The sequence below is a fragment of the Pseudochaenichthys georgianus genome, chromosome 19, assembly GCF_902827115.2.
Source record: "Pseudochaenichthys georgianus chromosome 19, fPseGeo1.2, whole genome shotgun sequence".
NCBI classification, from domain to species: domain Eukaryota; kingdom Metazoa; phylum Chordata; class Actinopteri; order Perciformes; family Channichthyidae; genus Pseudochaenichthys; species Pseudochaenichthys georgianus.
In genome coordinates this window covers 22,849,269-22,865,462 of record NC_047521.1, presented here as the reverse complement: position 1 = coordinate 22,865,462, position 16,194 = coordinate 22,849,269, and the positions used below count along the sequence as shown (strand labels likewise).

The window sequence follows — 16,194 nt, the reverse complement described above, 5'->3', positions numbered from 1 at the left end:
TGGCTGGTGGCGTCAATGAATCATTCATTTCACTTCCTGTCTTATAACACGTCTTTAAAGACCTGAAAGATGTGTTTTTGCTAGTCCTCTCGACCAAAAACAGCCACATTTAGATAAAAGAGCACGTACTTTGGAGTGAAATGAGGACAGAGTTTATGCACACGCACGTATGGTGTGTGTGTGTGTGTGTGTGTGTGTGTGTGTGTGTGTGTGTGTGTGTGTGTGTGTGTTGTGTGTGTGTGTGTGTGTGTTGTGTGTGTGTGTGTGTGTGTGTGTGTGTGTGTGTGTGTGTGTGTGTGTGTGTGTGTGTGTGTGTGTGTGTGTGTGTGTGAGATCCTGCAGCCTGTACACTGATGAAGGTGGACAGGAGTAGCCTGGGGTAATCACATCTTTATCCTTGCTGATGGCTGAGAGCAACTCATTGCAGACACTCACCATATACACACAAGTGCACACGCACACACACGCACGCAACCACACACACACACACACACACGCACACACACACACACACACACACGCACACACACACACACAAACTGATGTACAAGGAAAAAAGGGGCCTTTGCTGCTGGAGCTCAGCCAGACAAGTCCATCTGCTTTCAAAATGGGACCCAATTTACCACACCTAGAAAGCCTGGATTGCTCGGGGACCCCCGGTCTCACCAAGCAGAGGTCACCTGATCCTCGATGCTCAGCCGTGCTGCGGCACCTGGGACCGGGGTCTGGGTTGCTCGAGTGCTCACGGTTAGGAGGGTTTGATGGCAGGCGGTTCAACTCTCAACTGAAATCATTCGCTTACTCGCCATGACAGCAGCCCGCCTACACTGCGGCTCAGTGCAATGTGTACAGAACTGATTGCAGGTACGACAAGCAGCCTCCAAGTGTGTAAGAGTATGCTCGGGAGTATAGCAGCCCCGCGGCGAGAGTCATGAGCTCACATTACTACAGACCCAATGTGTTGTTTTAACTCGCTCACACAAGATAAACCCCTCTCTCCTCGAGGCTCCAACTCTCAGCGGTGGAAACCCCCTTCAGCCACACAGAGATCACATAACCTCTCCTGACATCAGAGGACAGCACTCCCAAATGGAAAGATGCCGATTCACACACGCTGCGCGCCGGCCAAAGCTCCAGACTGCCATTGTCCTTCAGAGTCATCCAAACAAAACAATGAAGAGGGTCACGCAAGGCCCCCTGTGGAATGGTAAATAACCGGAGAGAGTGAGAGGGAGGAAGAGGCAGGGAGAGAGAGAGAGGGAGGAAGAGGCAGGGAGAGAGAGAGGGGGAGGAAGAGGCAGGGAGAGAGTGAGAGGGAGGAAGAGGCAGGGAGAGAGAGAGGGAGGAAGAGGCAGGGAGAGAGAGAGAGGGAGGAAGAGGCAGGGAGAGAGAGAGAGGGAGGAAGAAGCAGGGAGAGAGAGAGGGAGGAAGAGGCAGGGAGAGAGTGAGAGGGAGGAAGAGGCAGGGAGAGAGTGAGAGGGAGGAAGAGGCAGGGAGAGAGAGAGAGGGAGGAAGAGGCAGGGAGAGAGAGAGGGGGAGGAAGAGGCAGGGAGAGAGAGAGAGGGGGAGGAAGAGGCAGGGAGAGAGAGAGAGGAAGTGAGAGGGACACATCCACTGACGATGACAGTGTTATATGGAATGCCGAGTGCAAAATATGATCATCTGGGGGAAGGTGAATTCCACGAATGTTCACTCACTCGAGGAGAATCTGACGCTGCGTGGATGGAAACACGTCGGCTCGGTGATGGACAGTCAGAGCACAAACACGCCGTGTAACGAAAGAGCGTAAATTATCACTACTCTATACGTGAGGAGTTATAGTTACTACAACGCAAGGGGAGAACACATCCATCCAGAGTGAGCTTCATAACCACAGAGATGACAGACAGCTCAGGGGTATGTTAAGCCGTGCAGTCATCTGGGTGCTGTTGTGCCGTGCATGGGCAGAACAAGTAATCCAACCCATATCAAAGGGTGAGACCGTCGTGATGTTAATCATTCATTAGTGCCGAGTGACCCTGATTATAAAACCAGCTTTGTTGTCATTATTCATCGGGCATAAAATGCTAGCCTGTTAATTCAGACTCAGGATGTCGACAATAGGCGGCCTACAAAGGGCTTGGAAGGCACAGTCCCCCTCCCAATTTGTCTTTCATATGCTAATGAGGGAACTGTTTTGGTTTTACTGGCCTGGTTGGAAATGATTTAGGGTGACACCGGTGCTCTGAGCCTTTATGTTTAGGCCGGCCGCGGGGGCTCATATATCACCCTGATCATTAATCAATTAGCGTCTCCTAGCCACCTGTCGGACACATCGGCGCACAAAACATTCCTGCCCTAGGGCAGTTGCTAGACGATGATCATCAGTAGCACCACTATTACCTTCCAGCCCATAGGCACACCAATCCCCCCCCCCTCGCCTTTATGGTAATACCCTGATGGATTACATAATCACACCCAAACACTGCCCGCACCGAAAAGGGCTCTAATCCAAGAGAAGCAAACCCGAGTGGAAACCGCCGTGGTTTTTTTGTTGTTGTTATGGGTCCCCCCCCCCCCCCTCCAAACTCAATTGAATGGCACATTTTTTTAACTCGCATTTGCCCTTCGCTGTCACAAACAGAAAAGAAAAAGCAGAGACGAATGGATGCCGACCTTGAAGGAGAATCAATAAGCTGACGGCTATTCAAAAGTGCTGAATGCACACCGACGCTGTGTCCTCCATTGTTTTAAATGCAACTGCCTCCAGTGGGGTATTGATGGTTGTTTAGTATTGATGACGTGTCACTGTAGCCAAATACATGTCGGATGGAAAGGTCTAAACTACCGGGTGTTAGTGACATTACAGTGGGCCTGGAAAAGTGATTTTGTTTAGACTACAATTGACTGTCGACTTGCAGTAAGTGTACGTGAAACGAGACTCCGTAAATGAACACAAAGCTGCTTTCTGACTAACCGTTCATTCATCAAACATTCATCTTCAATCCCAACTGTAAACTTCCACTTCCTGGAAAACCGGACAGGAGAGAGGGGTAGGTGAAAAAACTACGGTTAAATTTGTCTTGCCGTGGGTTGTTTGAAAACGACTTCAGACCTTGTGATCTCGGTGTGGTTGCAGTGATTGTGATTTTATAAATTCCTCAAAGATGTCCGTTAACCAGCTGCCTTCTGCCGTCCGCTGCAAAAACTCTTTTTTCTGGTCATTTGTATGTAAATTTGAACTTTTGTGCACAGGCCCTCGCCGCCACGACACAATCTCTATTTCACAGCCTCGCTTCCCTACAATAGCCCCCCTCCCACCCAACCCCCAAAAAGCTTTCCCATTTTTCACACTTTTTTGTTATTCGGAACTAATTCTTAAAAGCAACTGAAGAGATAAGTGGCTACTAAAATGAGAGCCTAATCCGCCAACCCTCAATATGGGGACATGGAGAAAGTAGATTTGTCAAGCCTTGATTTAGAAGTATTCTTTTATTATAAAAGTAGCACTCTTCACGCAGCTTAGCAATACGAAATGGCTCAATCAGTCCCATGTGGAACTTGTAAGAAGGGGGGAGGAAGTGAAGGCCTATCTGTGAACCCAGAAAACTTGGCATCACGCTGGCGCCATTATTGTGTTGCCAGCGTTGTTATTCCTACCTGTGCTACCTCACTTCTAAAAGCTCCAAAAACACAGTTGTTGTTTCACAAAAGATCTGGGCCACTGTGTCGTGTTTGTTGTGTGTAACAACCTGCGTCTTTTAAATCCAACCAGCTCAGGCAAGGAGCCAGCTACTGACACTATCAGGTGGATTTTCAAAAGAACAAAAGCTCCTCTGCATTTCCTTACAGTGCCAGTGTAAAAAAAAGAAGCTGAATAGAAACCCCATCCAGCCTAAATGCTCAGAGAGAGAGAGAGAGAGAGAGAGAGAGAGAGAGAGAGAGAGAGAGAGAGAGAGAGAGAGAGAGAGAGAGAGAGAGAGAGAGAGAGAGAGAGAGAGAGAGAGAGAGAGCGTGCGTGCCTGTGTATACCCTGTTCTTGTCATGTCAGCCAAATTAATTTCTTCCGGAAGATTATTTCCCTGATAATCTCACACTTTCTTCCATTTACTTATCTCCTCCATAGGGTCCTTAAACCCGGCTGTGATATTAGCAGTGCAAAGGTCAAAAATAAAGCTGAAACATGGAGAGGAAAGCATATCTGTTCTGGCTCGCTGTATCTAATCACATTCACAGCATAAATGTATCTCAGAGGGCACATGGCCAAACAACAGATATTTTTAGAAAGATAAAAGTGGAAGGGGAAATAATCTCACACTTGACTGCAAACAAGGAAGTGTATAGTAGTGTATAGTAGTGTGTAGTGTGGTATCTGCTGGTGGACAAGAGAGAAAACTACAGCCGGAACCAGATAAAGGCTATCCACAGGGTACAGGGGCAGGGAGAAGACAGCGGGGGGGAGGAGGGTGATGGGCGACAGGGCAAAGGCTCGACCTTTAGGGGTCAAGAGGTGATTAGCAACATTCATCATACCTACGCAGGATGCTAAATGAGGAGCTTCTCTCGGCCACATTTCGTTGTCAAAGTCGAAAATGCAGCCTGGGCCAACCACTGGCAACCAGATGCCCTGTGTTTATGACAAAGACAAATATTGGAATCCCTAAGTAGAAAAACATGGCACGCTGGCACTCGGCAGCGGCAGCGAAACATTGCATCATTTTGACGATTTAATGAGCACAGTCTGGATCGGATCAAAAGTTTAAATACCTGCCAATGCCAATATAAAAGCTTGTGTTTCATGCTTCATGAGGGAGGCTCAAAAGATAATTTTCAATAGCAAAACAATGGTTTGACGATGAAGGGGCTGCGGTTGTGGTTGAGGGGGCTGATGGAAGCCATGCAAGGTATCTGAACACAGGGACTGCATGGAGCCACATCTCAAAGCACACTGACATGCACATGGAGGAAATGAGACAAAGAAGCAATTGAGGAATCAGATTTGGCACAGACATGTCATAAAGCAGCCCACCCCCAGGGGACTGCCCCCACACAGAGGCTGGAGATGCACCGCAGCTCTGCAATCTTCTGGTGTAGAGACAAGAAGACCGAGTGGGTCTCCTGGGCCAGAGGCCAACTGAGAATAAATACACGCCGTTGTGCTGAGGAGAAAGTACTGTCGGCCACACACTTACGCAACCAGACGTCCATCAGAACGGAGAGATGACAGCACACAAACAAAGCCTTCTTGTTAGTCATTTTATAACTCGTGCAAAAGGCAGAAAATCAACAATTACTCGACTTGAAGTGAAATGCCCAACAAAACACAAATTAGAGAGGGCATGCACTCATCCCACACCTCCAACGCTAAATGATTAACTGCAGACAAAAGCTTCTAAGTATCTACAGTACTTCTCCATATTGTTTGTGCAGTTATTATTGGAGGTTTTCTACATCACCACATCTTTGAACGATGTGCCCAATCAGCCCTCTTTGAGCAGCTTACTGGAGGCACTGAGAAAATGGATAATGGATATTGTCCAAAGCAACAACTAAAAGCATGAGTCCATGAAGAAGATACGAGTTATACAATGGAGAACAGCCTAAAATAAATCTAGGGAAATATCCACAAAAACAACTTCAAGACGGAGGAAATAAACTCGTTAAACCCAGAGCCTCACAATATGCTGTAAACTATGGACCAGCAGGGTGGGTAAAACACATAACTGCATACAGAGACTATAACTTAACAAACAAAATACTTACAGATATTAAAATGTAGGTATTAGCACATCTTAATAACCTACTTTAAATATGAATCCTTTAACAGCTTGATAGTGCTGGCTCAGTGTGCAGGCGATGAAACAATGCACACCTGTTTCCAATTAGTCACTTAACGAGCAGATGACCTGCAACAGCACTACAAGCTGAACAAATTATACAGACATGATATCATCGCCACTGTAATGCTGTTGTCTGTTGACTTCAAATGTAACGGTAACACAATAATTTCACACTTCAGGCAACCCAGTAATGTTTGGGAAGCGGGGCCGGATCAAGCGCGACCTTTTTCACATCTGCATAGGTGTAACAATGGGCCGCGTTCCAAACGGTCTGCAAACAGTTTTCGCCTCATTTTTCACATTCCTACTTCCTCCACTGTCTGTGTTCACGGCTGAATCACACAGCAGCTCTATATTGGGAGCGACAGAGGGTGTGAGAGGCAGGGAGAGCAGTCGAATCTGTATTTTTTAAACAGCCAACATTTGTCGATGTTGCAGCCGGAGAAGTCCAGGTGTTACTAATAACGTTAACGATGCTCGGTTCAATTTAAGTGCCCTAGTAAGCCAGTGAGCCATCAGGCACAATACCCGGCCCTAAAACTAAATGGGATGCAATTAATGTTATTAATTACACCTGGGCTGTTCCTGCTCCCACATGTAAAATGAACGAACAGATATGCATTAGCGCTGGACCCTGCATGTTTCACTATTCCATTGTGGGTAGGTTTTTGGTTTTCAATTTTTGGGATTTGATTATTTTGTTTGTTTATCTAATCTCTTCGAATTACAAACCTTTTGGAAAATGTATTTTTATTTAAATGATAAGCCCAACCACAATACTGGATTATACCAGAATTATTCAATCAATGCCTTTTTACGTATTGCAAGATATCTGGCTGATTCTTTCCCATGTAGAGTCATGGGAAGAGACAATAGTGAGAGCCGCCTTTGCTTGTGTCGACGTCTGACCACTAACCCCCCCCCCTTTCATCAGATTCCAATATATAGATAATGTGAATGTATATCAAAAAGGTGGAGGATTTCAACTGTACAAGTTGTTGTGTTTGCCTACAGAGAAAGAGCCCGAGCACTCACTGAAATATGTCTGTTCATGAAGTTGAACAATGCAATCTTGGAGTCAAAAGTCCCCTTATTCTGTCGCCCTTGATTGTGAAAAAAGAAAATCACGCGGTAGACGAAGACGTGATTGCTGCGGGGTCTTTTGTTAGCTACTACAAAAGTGTCACAAGGAAGCAGCATAAAACACTCCTTGACTTCTTTCATCATTTCATAATACTGTTGATTGCGTGGATCTGTTTTTGTATTAACAGCATCTACGTATTGTACGGTGTTACCTAATATCCACAAAGTAACTAATAACAACACCAAGAATCATTAGTATTAATATGCATGGCTATTGGTTTCAAAGGGAAATCAGTAGTGCACTAATAGGTTGCACAGTTATCGATGTAGTTGTATTGATATTGAAGTTTTACTACATGATGGCCAGATGAAGCCTCATTAATTGTGTGTCTGATCTTTATTTTTGTTCAATAAAATACATAGCTAACAAGCTCAAGGGGTGTCACAGGCTGGATAGAGACCATCAAGGACATTTTAATGTATTATATAAAAGTCAATATTTTTCCGACCCTTTTTTGTTGTTGTCATAAACCATTAAAGCAGTTCCTTAACGCCCAGTATTGCTTTGAAAGTTCTGCAAGGCAGGAATTAACAGTAGCTAGTTTTTCCAATAAATGTGTATCCAACAGACAGCCAGCGTTGGCAAGCAAATCCAGTTTGAGTTAGAAAAAACAGGTTGTATTGCAAGTGCCCGTGTGCAGGTGAAAAAACACATTTGAATTTTAACTACAGTATATTGTTTCTGCTGTGAATGGCGAGATTATGTATCCAAGTGTTCCTTCCTCATAAGATACACACTTGTTTCTCTGCTCGTAACAAACACAAGTATATATGCAGGAATTATTAAAGGAACGCAATAATGCAGGCTGTGTTTTCGTGAGGCAAAGCAATTCAACATATCTTATGTAGGAAAACACGTGTGGACAAAAATAAGCGATGTTATGAATGCGCAATGGGCCCCAAGTGGAGGAGGCAGTGACTAAGAAAACCAGAAAAGGCTGATGTATACAAATGAGAGGTTGTGCAGAAATGGCCTCTGAGAGGAGCCTCTGGAACACAGTCAACTCATTTCACACACGCCGGGCCTGGAAACAACACGCTTGGGGCTTCCACCTTCATTTAGATGAAAATGGACCTCCTCGAGAGCAAATAAAGCCATTTTTAACGCCCCCCCCACTCACTACTAGTCGGCCTCCCATAATGTGCCCAGTCAATGGACTGTGGGTTTATTCAACTGCAGGCAGTCCACAGCCCAGCCATAAATAATGTAGAGCAGCTCACATGAAACCCTAATCACCATTGTGCTGTCACCCAACAGAGAGGATTGCTTGTTTAATTTACTGCGCCGCATCTGTCTCAGTTCTGCCCAATTTAGTTTCGCAATTTCAATGGGCAAGTACTCCAGGTATTTATCAATATGCTGTTCATCCAATGCCATGAATCAATACAAAAGGCTGTGTGTGTGTGTGTGTGTGTGTGTGTGTGTGTGTGTGTGTGTGTGTGTGTGTGTGTGTGTGTGTGTGTGTGTGTGTGTGTGTGTGTGTGTGTGTGTGTGTGTGTGTGTGTGTGTGTGTGTGTGTGTGTGTGTGTGTGTGTGTGTGTGTGTGTGTGTGGTGTGTGTGTGTGTGTGTGTGTGTGTGTGTGTGTGTGTGTGTGTGTGTGTGTGAAACAACAAAGGCCATCAGCACTCAATAACCAGAGACTCATTATTGGCCATATACAACGCACTTCATTACATTACTATGCCATTAGCATGCAGTCATTTGCATATTCCAGTCACCCCTTCACAGAGGCTGTTGATCATAAATGGCAGCCATATGCTGCCTGGTGTGCCACATTACAGAATTATTACTGCGACACAAAAAGCCAAGAAAAATGGAAATCATGTTGACACAAAATGAAGTAGAAAACCAATGAAAGGATCCGCTGTTATTGATGCGTCTGACAGTCGCACGGACTGAACGAGCATCATTTACGAGCAACGAGGAGGGGAAAGACGCTGGGAGAATTTCTGAGATTCTTTCCTCACTTATACATATTCTGTGTGAATAGTATTGATATGTAAACTACCAAACAACACATTTAGCTTTTAAAGGAACAACATTTGTAAGATATATTACCGTTTTATGAAAGTAAATTAGTGTTGCACAATTCATCGTATTGCAATATTAACTTTTGAAATATTCAAAACGCACAAAGCCCAATATGTGTTGAAGGCTAAACATGTGTTAAAATACCATTTAGAATAAAGAATTGTGGAAATATCCTAAAAATCCAACACAATTGTTTCATACGAATCATCTTAAAAAGTCACACCATAATCATTTCATATCATTTTTTCAATAAAATGAGGATTGATTTTAAATCATGTCGCAATCGCATTGCAAGTCCAAATAATCGCAATTCATATTTTTTTAACAATCGTGCAGGCCTGATGTAAACAGCCAATAATCGTCTTTTTCTGCATTGTTTTTGGGGGTATTTTTGTCTCGACTTCCACTCCCTCCAGCTGTAACTCCTGTCACCTAACAGGCGCCGTGCCGCAACAACCCAGCATGACCGATATACGGTGCGATGGCATTTCTGCACCGGGATGACATCCCATAGACACGGAATAAATAGAGGAGGCTCACTAGCCACATAGATATGGCGTGCAGGGGGAAAACAATGCTATGAGCCGGAATACTTGTGAGCGGCTAGCTGCTGGAGCTAGGAAGTGTAGGTATCATCTTTGTTCGGGACCATTATCTCTCCGCCGGGGTGTTCACTCTGCTCTAATAAATGTGGCCTTGCAACTGGAGCTAATGTGCAAGCAGCTGCAGCTCGAGCAGCTGGGTAATACACTGTCAACGGCCACACACGCCCACACAGGAGGCACAATGGAGGGGATTTGTTCCACTGAAATCAGTTTTAAGATGCTTTGGTTTGTGCAGTGCTTTGAAACTGGACTCTGCACAGGACTATCACGTGTTGTGTTTCCTACAGCGGACTGGGAATTACACGGGAGCTGTCTGCTGTTTTAATTAGGAGGAGGAGGAGGATCTGTTGTGATGAAGTGCAGTCCAGCTTATGATGAGTAACCACAACAGTGTGAAGATATTTAGTTGTAACCTGAGGCATGTTTGGAGGCAAAAACACCTGTTTGTATCATTATAGCTGAATATCTTTAGGTTTCGGACGCACAAAACGGGACATTTTAAGACTTGAACTCGTGGAAAATGGGGTGGAAATGTGGTTTTTTTTATGCCATTTTTTTAACACAACAAATCACAGAATAAATGGAAAATTATAAACAGATCAAATTAAAGAATTGTTACTTGCACAGAATAATGTTTAGCCATTCAGATTGCTGCGTCTAATCTTTCTGTAAATATGACAATTAAAAGGGTTTTCTTTCCTCTGGAGAACCAAACAAATAGACTTAATATGTCCCAACTGTTTATATATACAGTCTATGGTCCTAACTGAATACAGACATGGACTTGGCACAGAGCGCGACTGGTAATATCGAAGAGCGCTTAAGGACAGACTCGTCAGACATGTGTGTAAGTGACACCAGCGCTCTGGCTAGCTGTCAGACTCATGGCAGCAGAGGGTTAACTCGGCAGCTCAGCTGTACAGTGCGGCTCGAAAAGGAATATTAACAGGATGTCCCTCAGTGCCGACTGACTGAGAGAGCAACAGGAAAAAAGGAGGACGGAGAGAAAAGGAGAGATGGAGAAAAAAAGCAAAGGGGCGGGGTGTGCGAATCCAATCTCCAGTGACAGTGCTCTCAGATCACTGTTTCAATGAAAGAACATATCATCTGTCAAAGTTAATGGCAGTGTCCGGGGGAAAATGAAGGAAAATAGACCATTCATTAAGAAGGTGGAGGGAAGGGGGTGTGTCCAAGCTCCTCTGTCTCCCCGGGAAAATAAATATATACACAAGCCATTATTTGTGTGTTTACGAGGTGGCACTGCAGCCGCGATCAAGGGCCGGTTCTCATGCTACAGAGATAATATTAGCCCAGACGCCTGAACTTGAGGACAGAGCGATCACCAGGAATTAAGAGGTTGTCGGCCTGGCAGGCTAGCTAACAGCCTCACTCAGAGCTGGGGATGTACTCAGTGGAAGCAATTGATACCATTGTTTTATGGAGAGGAGGGTGGAGTGGGATTAAGGACCGACAATAGGGCTCTTTCTCTGTGAATGTCAGCCGTCACGCCGAGGGACTGTCCGACTGGGCAGAGACACTTTTTAAAAAAAGCCAAGGTAGAAAATGAGTGTGGAAAATAGTATGAAACCCTGTGACGTGGGCAATGAAACAGTGTGACTTGGGCCAGAACATTCCCGTGCCAAATGGTCGAAATGCAATCTCAAACATGGGACAACGGGCTCTGGGAAACTTTACAACCCTGATCATGTGAGATCCCACCAAACAGAAACATAAGGCCTTCAATTTATTGGTTTTTTCAGGATCAGTTTGTCTTAAAGAAAGAAAATCAGTACAACTCTGCAGATATATGTGTCAATGATTTCAAGGTCTAGCTTGAAACACATTCCAAATCAATAACCAGGATAATAGGTTATATGGGTCTTTAGCACAGCCTCATTAGGAAAAAAGGAGACAAACGTGGCCTAAATCTTCAGGCAAATTAACATAGTGAGGAACCTAAAATACCACAACCGATGATCCATTCTGGGCCATTTTATCATGAGACTACACAACGGAGAGATACAAAGTTATCTCTCTGAGTGCTTTGATAACCCCGCTGGCCTTGGACCTCTTTGAAAATCTCACTCTGAAGGTTTGAGGTGAATATAAAGTACGAGTTGAAGTGAGGTACCCTGCCGCTTTAAGACTGGGATGAAACCGAGTTATTCTACCGCTCTGACCTAATTGCTCTCTCGCTCTCCCGACATGAACACTGGGAGCCGTGCACTCTGACACGTAAAGATTATTTAATACCATCAAAGCCATAAAAGAGGAATAAAAGGCGGCAGTGAGAAAAAGGGGGGTAGTTAACCACTGGCAGGCTGGGGTGTCCACAGAGTGATGAGGAGAGCAGCAGAGAGAGTATCAGTATGCAAAGCGGGCCTGCGTTACTGCCGCCGGCCGACGTGAGCGGAGCTCCATCATCCCAACATCACAGCGGCTCCACAACTCCCCCTCCAAAAAAAAAATCCCACTCGGCTCCGGCTACACTCTCCCAGTATCGGCTCCCACCCTTCTTCTCTCCTGCCTTTTTCCCACACTCGCCCAAGTCCCTAATGCAGGGACTACGTCATTGGGCACCACTGCCAAACCACTGTAATATACCGTTTTATTTCTACTTATTCAGACAGAGTTGTAGCGCTCTTTCATTAAGGTCAGGCCGGTTTTATTTGTGGAAATGTACATTGCTTGGTTCCACTGAATTCCAAAGATTGACAAACTATTGGCAAATCAAAGTCAGAATCAGAGTCAAGTTTATTGCCAGGTTTACACATACAAGAAATGTGCTTTGGCGTCTGGTGTTGGAAACATAAACCATCTAAGGAAATAAGTTTTAAGCGTAGGTCAAACAATATAACGATAATAAAAATAAATTAAGAAACTATTTATCATCAAAAAAGAATAAAGACAAATATTTACACCAAATGTTTATTTAAACAAAAGAAGCTAAGAAAACCTATGACAATGAATCTGACACACTACAGTGCATTATCTTTTTAAGTGCAGATCAGCACATCACGTCATAAAAGCTATTGCACCGGAAAGCAAAACGCTAATTCTGCAGTGTGGTTTTTCTCTTTAAGAACTTCCTGAGCTACCGGCAGGCAGAATCTGACAGGGTGTGTGGGTGGGACTGGGTACCGGTGTTTACCGTTACGCGAGCACTGGGTGACATCTCCAGGGTGCCCTGCCATTGTGGGGAGCATGTCTCATCTGTCAGTGCCTGATGAGTTTGTGCTGCACAGCCTCATGAGTCAGCCGTGTGCGTCTACAACAGGGAGCCGGCTGCTGCTGAGGGCCAGGCTGTGTGTAGACCACCACACACCAAAACCACCAGACACACACTGAGGGGCTTCTCAGGGAAAGTGAGGTGAAGTGCCAAAAAACAGGAGAAGCTTGCTAAACCTGTATTTGCACCCCTCTCTATTGGTACCGTTAACATGTTATTCGACCGAGATCAAAACGATGTTGCACGATCAACAATGTGGTGACCGACTGAGCTGAATGGATGAGACCTGCTATAATCCGAGAACGGGATAAACACTGCGCCCGCTTTTTTTATTTGCCATCAATATGAAAAAAAGGTCACTTACAACATCTCTAAAATAAATAATTTGGAATAATTTAATGAATACATAAAAAAACATGTTAGTAATGATTTTAAATACAAAAAATGTAACTTAGCAACATAACAAAATAGAATTAAAAAGATGATAGTGTTCTCTACCTTGCACATTGAGTAATTTTTCCATTAGAATTTATTATTTTTGTATTTCTAAGCATTTTTTAAGGAAATACTTACTACCACAACATGCCCAGCTCTGCCTGAATGGGTGCTATGTTTCAGTTTAATAGACCCAATTAACTAAGACCTTGTTTTTACTTTTCAAAATGCCCATATTGAAATATTTCGATTTTATGAAAACCACCCAGAGCGGAACACCCGGCAGATTGACCTGCCAGTGCCAAGTATTCTCCACACAAATGTATCTTTGTGAACAAATTCCTCATTACCTTTTATAACCAAGTCATTTGTTCCACATGTGATGAGAAAAACAACATGAATACATGAGACAGAGCTAGGAGCCACTGACTCACTACTACTGTGTTTTTTGAAGAACAAAGAGGGAGAAAAAAGTCCTTTCCAGTGTCATTCACACTTGACTCTACAATCTGCAGAGGAAGGAAGGACGTTGGGAGGGATGGGGGATGTGAGAGGGCAAAGCAAATGTGCCACTGCCACCACGATGATGACGATGACACATTTAGTGCCATTCGAGGCTGAGGCGTGCGAGGCCTGAAACTGGCACAGCTCACACACAAGGAGAACACCTACTTCCCGTTGACGACTGTCGGAGAGGGTTGACAGTATCACAAAGAAACTGTGCATGAAAGCATTTTGAAAAAGCTGTTTAAAAAGACATTTAATTGCTTGGTTATTCTGTTTGGTGGCAGGAAAGGTTTTAGTAGGAGCAGCATGATAAAAAAAAACATGTGACTTAAACATTTACATTATAAAACATCTCTAAACCTAAATTATAATCATGTGACAGTTCAGAGGTCCGGGTAACAATCTTTCCTTGAGTTTAAGATTTTGCCAACGGCGGTGGCAAAACATTTAACTGTGAATCACACCAAGAGGAGGTGACAGGGTGGGAAAACCACACCAAATGTCCCACTCTTCAAGCCTCACCCCACAACAACAACAAAGTCTGTAAACACTGCCATGTCTGCAGCCAGTTATATAAGTTGAGTGAGCCATTATAAATCAGTAGTAGTGCCATAACATATCATTCAACAAATCACGCTATGCCAAATGCATAAAGTGCACAGACTTATAAGATTACTTAAATAAAAGGGAAAGATCTAGAAAGTGCTTATTACAGCTGTAAATGAGGGGTAATGCACACTGTAATATGTGGTTACACAACATTTTACTAGATAACACTGATGATTTCTGATGCTGCAGACAGGGTATGTAACTCGCATATTACAACAAGAGACCTGACATTCAATTTGCCAAGATCCAGACATGTCAAATTAACACATTAGCTTGACAGGTGTTAATAAGGGGTGTGAACAAATTGGTGCCACATATCCGTCAGTTTCCAGTGTTGCTTGCTCTATTTTCAGAAGAATGCATGTGTATTTTTGGGTCATCAAGTTTGCAGCTCAATATTAGAGCACAGCAGAAGAATGCAGGCTGCGAGCTGTGCATCCATACAGAGGAGAGGAAGCTCCTGATATGATCCTTATCAACGGCAGAGTATACTATGCACTCAAGCAAAGTTCACCTACAGCATAAAGTACACCACAAAGAAGCAAAATAGATGCAAATGTGCAAAACACGACGCCAAAAATACATTTTTCTCCACATTCCGCTGTCCTGACGCTGCAAAAACAAACAAGTGGGTGCAGACGCTCAGCACTGCATGTTTTTAACTGCTTTTAAACACTTTTTTTTTAAATGCCAAGCTACACAGTCGTCACGTTGGCTCTTTTAATTGACAAGAGGAAACTGTCAGCGGTAAAAAACGACCCCTTGCAAGCTATTGAGGAGCAGAGGAGCGTTAGCTTGCATGCTAGCCGCCCAGTCGTATCAGCTTAATATACTCTTTTTAAACACAATTAGCTTTTCTTTTGTTGTGTTGGCCAAAAATTAGCAACTTGACAGGAGTTATGCAGTCTGTTTTCTGACAATGAACAGCGTTAAAAGAAAAAGACCCTGGTGCACAATATCACTGTGTCCATGCATGGCGCATTCAAAGCCCGCCAGGTGAAACACGGCTCCCTCCTATGGAGGCTGACACCGCATGCTGTCAGATGTTGACAAGCTGTCAATGGATGGTAATACCTGGGACCTGTTGACTCCTCCTCCCGGTCCCCTCGGGCTGCTGCTGCTGCTGCTGGAAGTTCACCCGTGTTTCTCCGCGGTGGTACTCTCTATAAAGTTTTCTTCCGGCTCTCAAAATCTGCAAAACAGTGGCTCTCATAAACCCCCGAAATGGGCAAAAACCGCGCGGTGCGGAAAGAGACGGAGATCCGCTTTTCAGAGAGAGGACAAGTTTGGCACGGCTCGCGCGGAGGCAACCATTGCAGTCACGTTCTCCGGCTGTGAAATCCAACACTGACTCTGACCCCGCCCCTTTGCTTTTCACTGGGCCAGTCCTCAAAAAGTGCTCCCTCCAGATGTGCTGAAACCATGTGAGGCAACAAGAAAAGTACAGTACTCTTTTAGTTGCATTTTTTCATCCTTTCTTTCTTTTTTTGCTCATAGCTTCTTTATGCTTCGCCAAACTGCACAAACTCTCTTTTCTATTTTCAATCCAGCAGCCGAGACCAGTGATGGATAGTATAAAAGAACATTTACTCAAGCACTGTACAATTTTGAGGCACTCCACTACATTTCCAAAGCCAATATTGTACTTTGTAATGCTCTACATTTATTTGACAGCCTTTGTTACTAGTACTATACCTAATTCTTTGTGCTTCACCAAAATGCAAAAACTCTCTTTTCTATTCTCAATCAGCAGCCCAGTGATGGATAGTTACCAAGTAGCTACATTTACTCAAATACTGTACTTTTATTGACAG

At 44.2% G+C, this 16,194-nt stretch overlaps 1 protein-coding gene across 1 annotated transcript in view; it reads right to left on the bottom strand.

The window, feature by feature from the left end:
• The window catches only part of raraa (retinoic acid receptor, alpha a), a 166,062-nt gene extending 150,330 nt beyond the window's left edge, over positions 1 to 15,732 (bottom strand). The window contains exon 1 of the mRNA XM_034106794.2: positions 15,455 to 15,732. The gene's annotated coding sequence lies outside the window, so the exon portion shown is untranslated. The remainder of the gene's footprint in view (positions 1 to 15,454) is intronic.
• Positions 15,733 to 16,194: the final 462 nt, after the last annotated feature.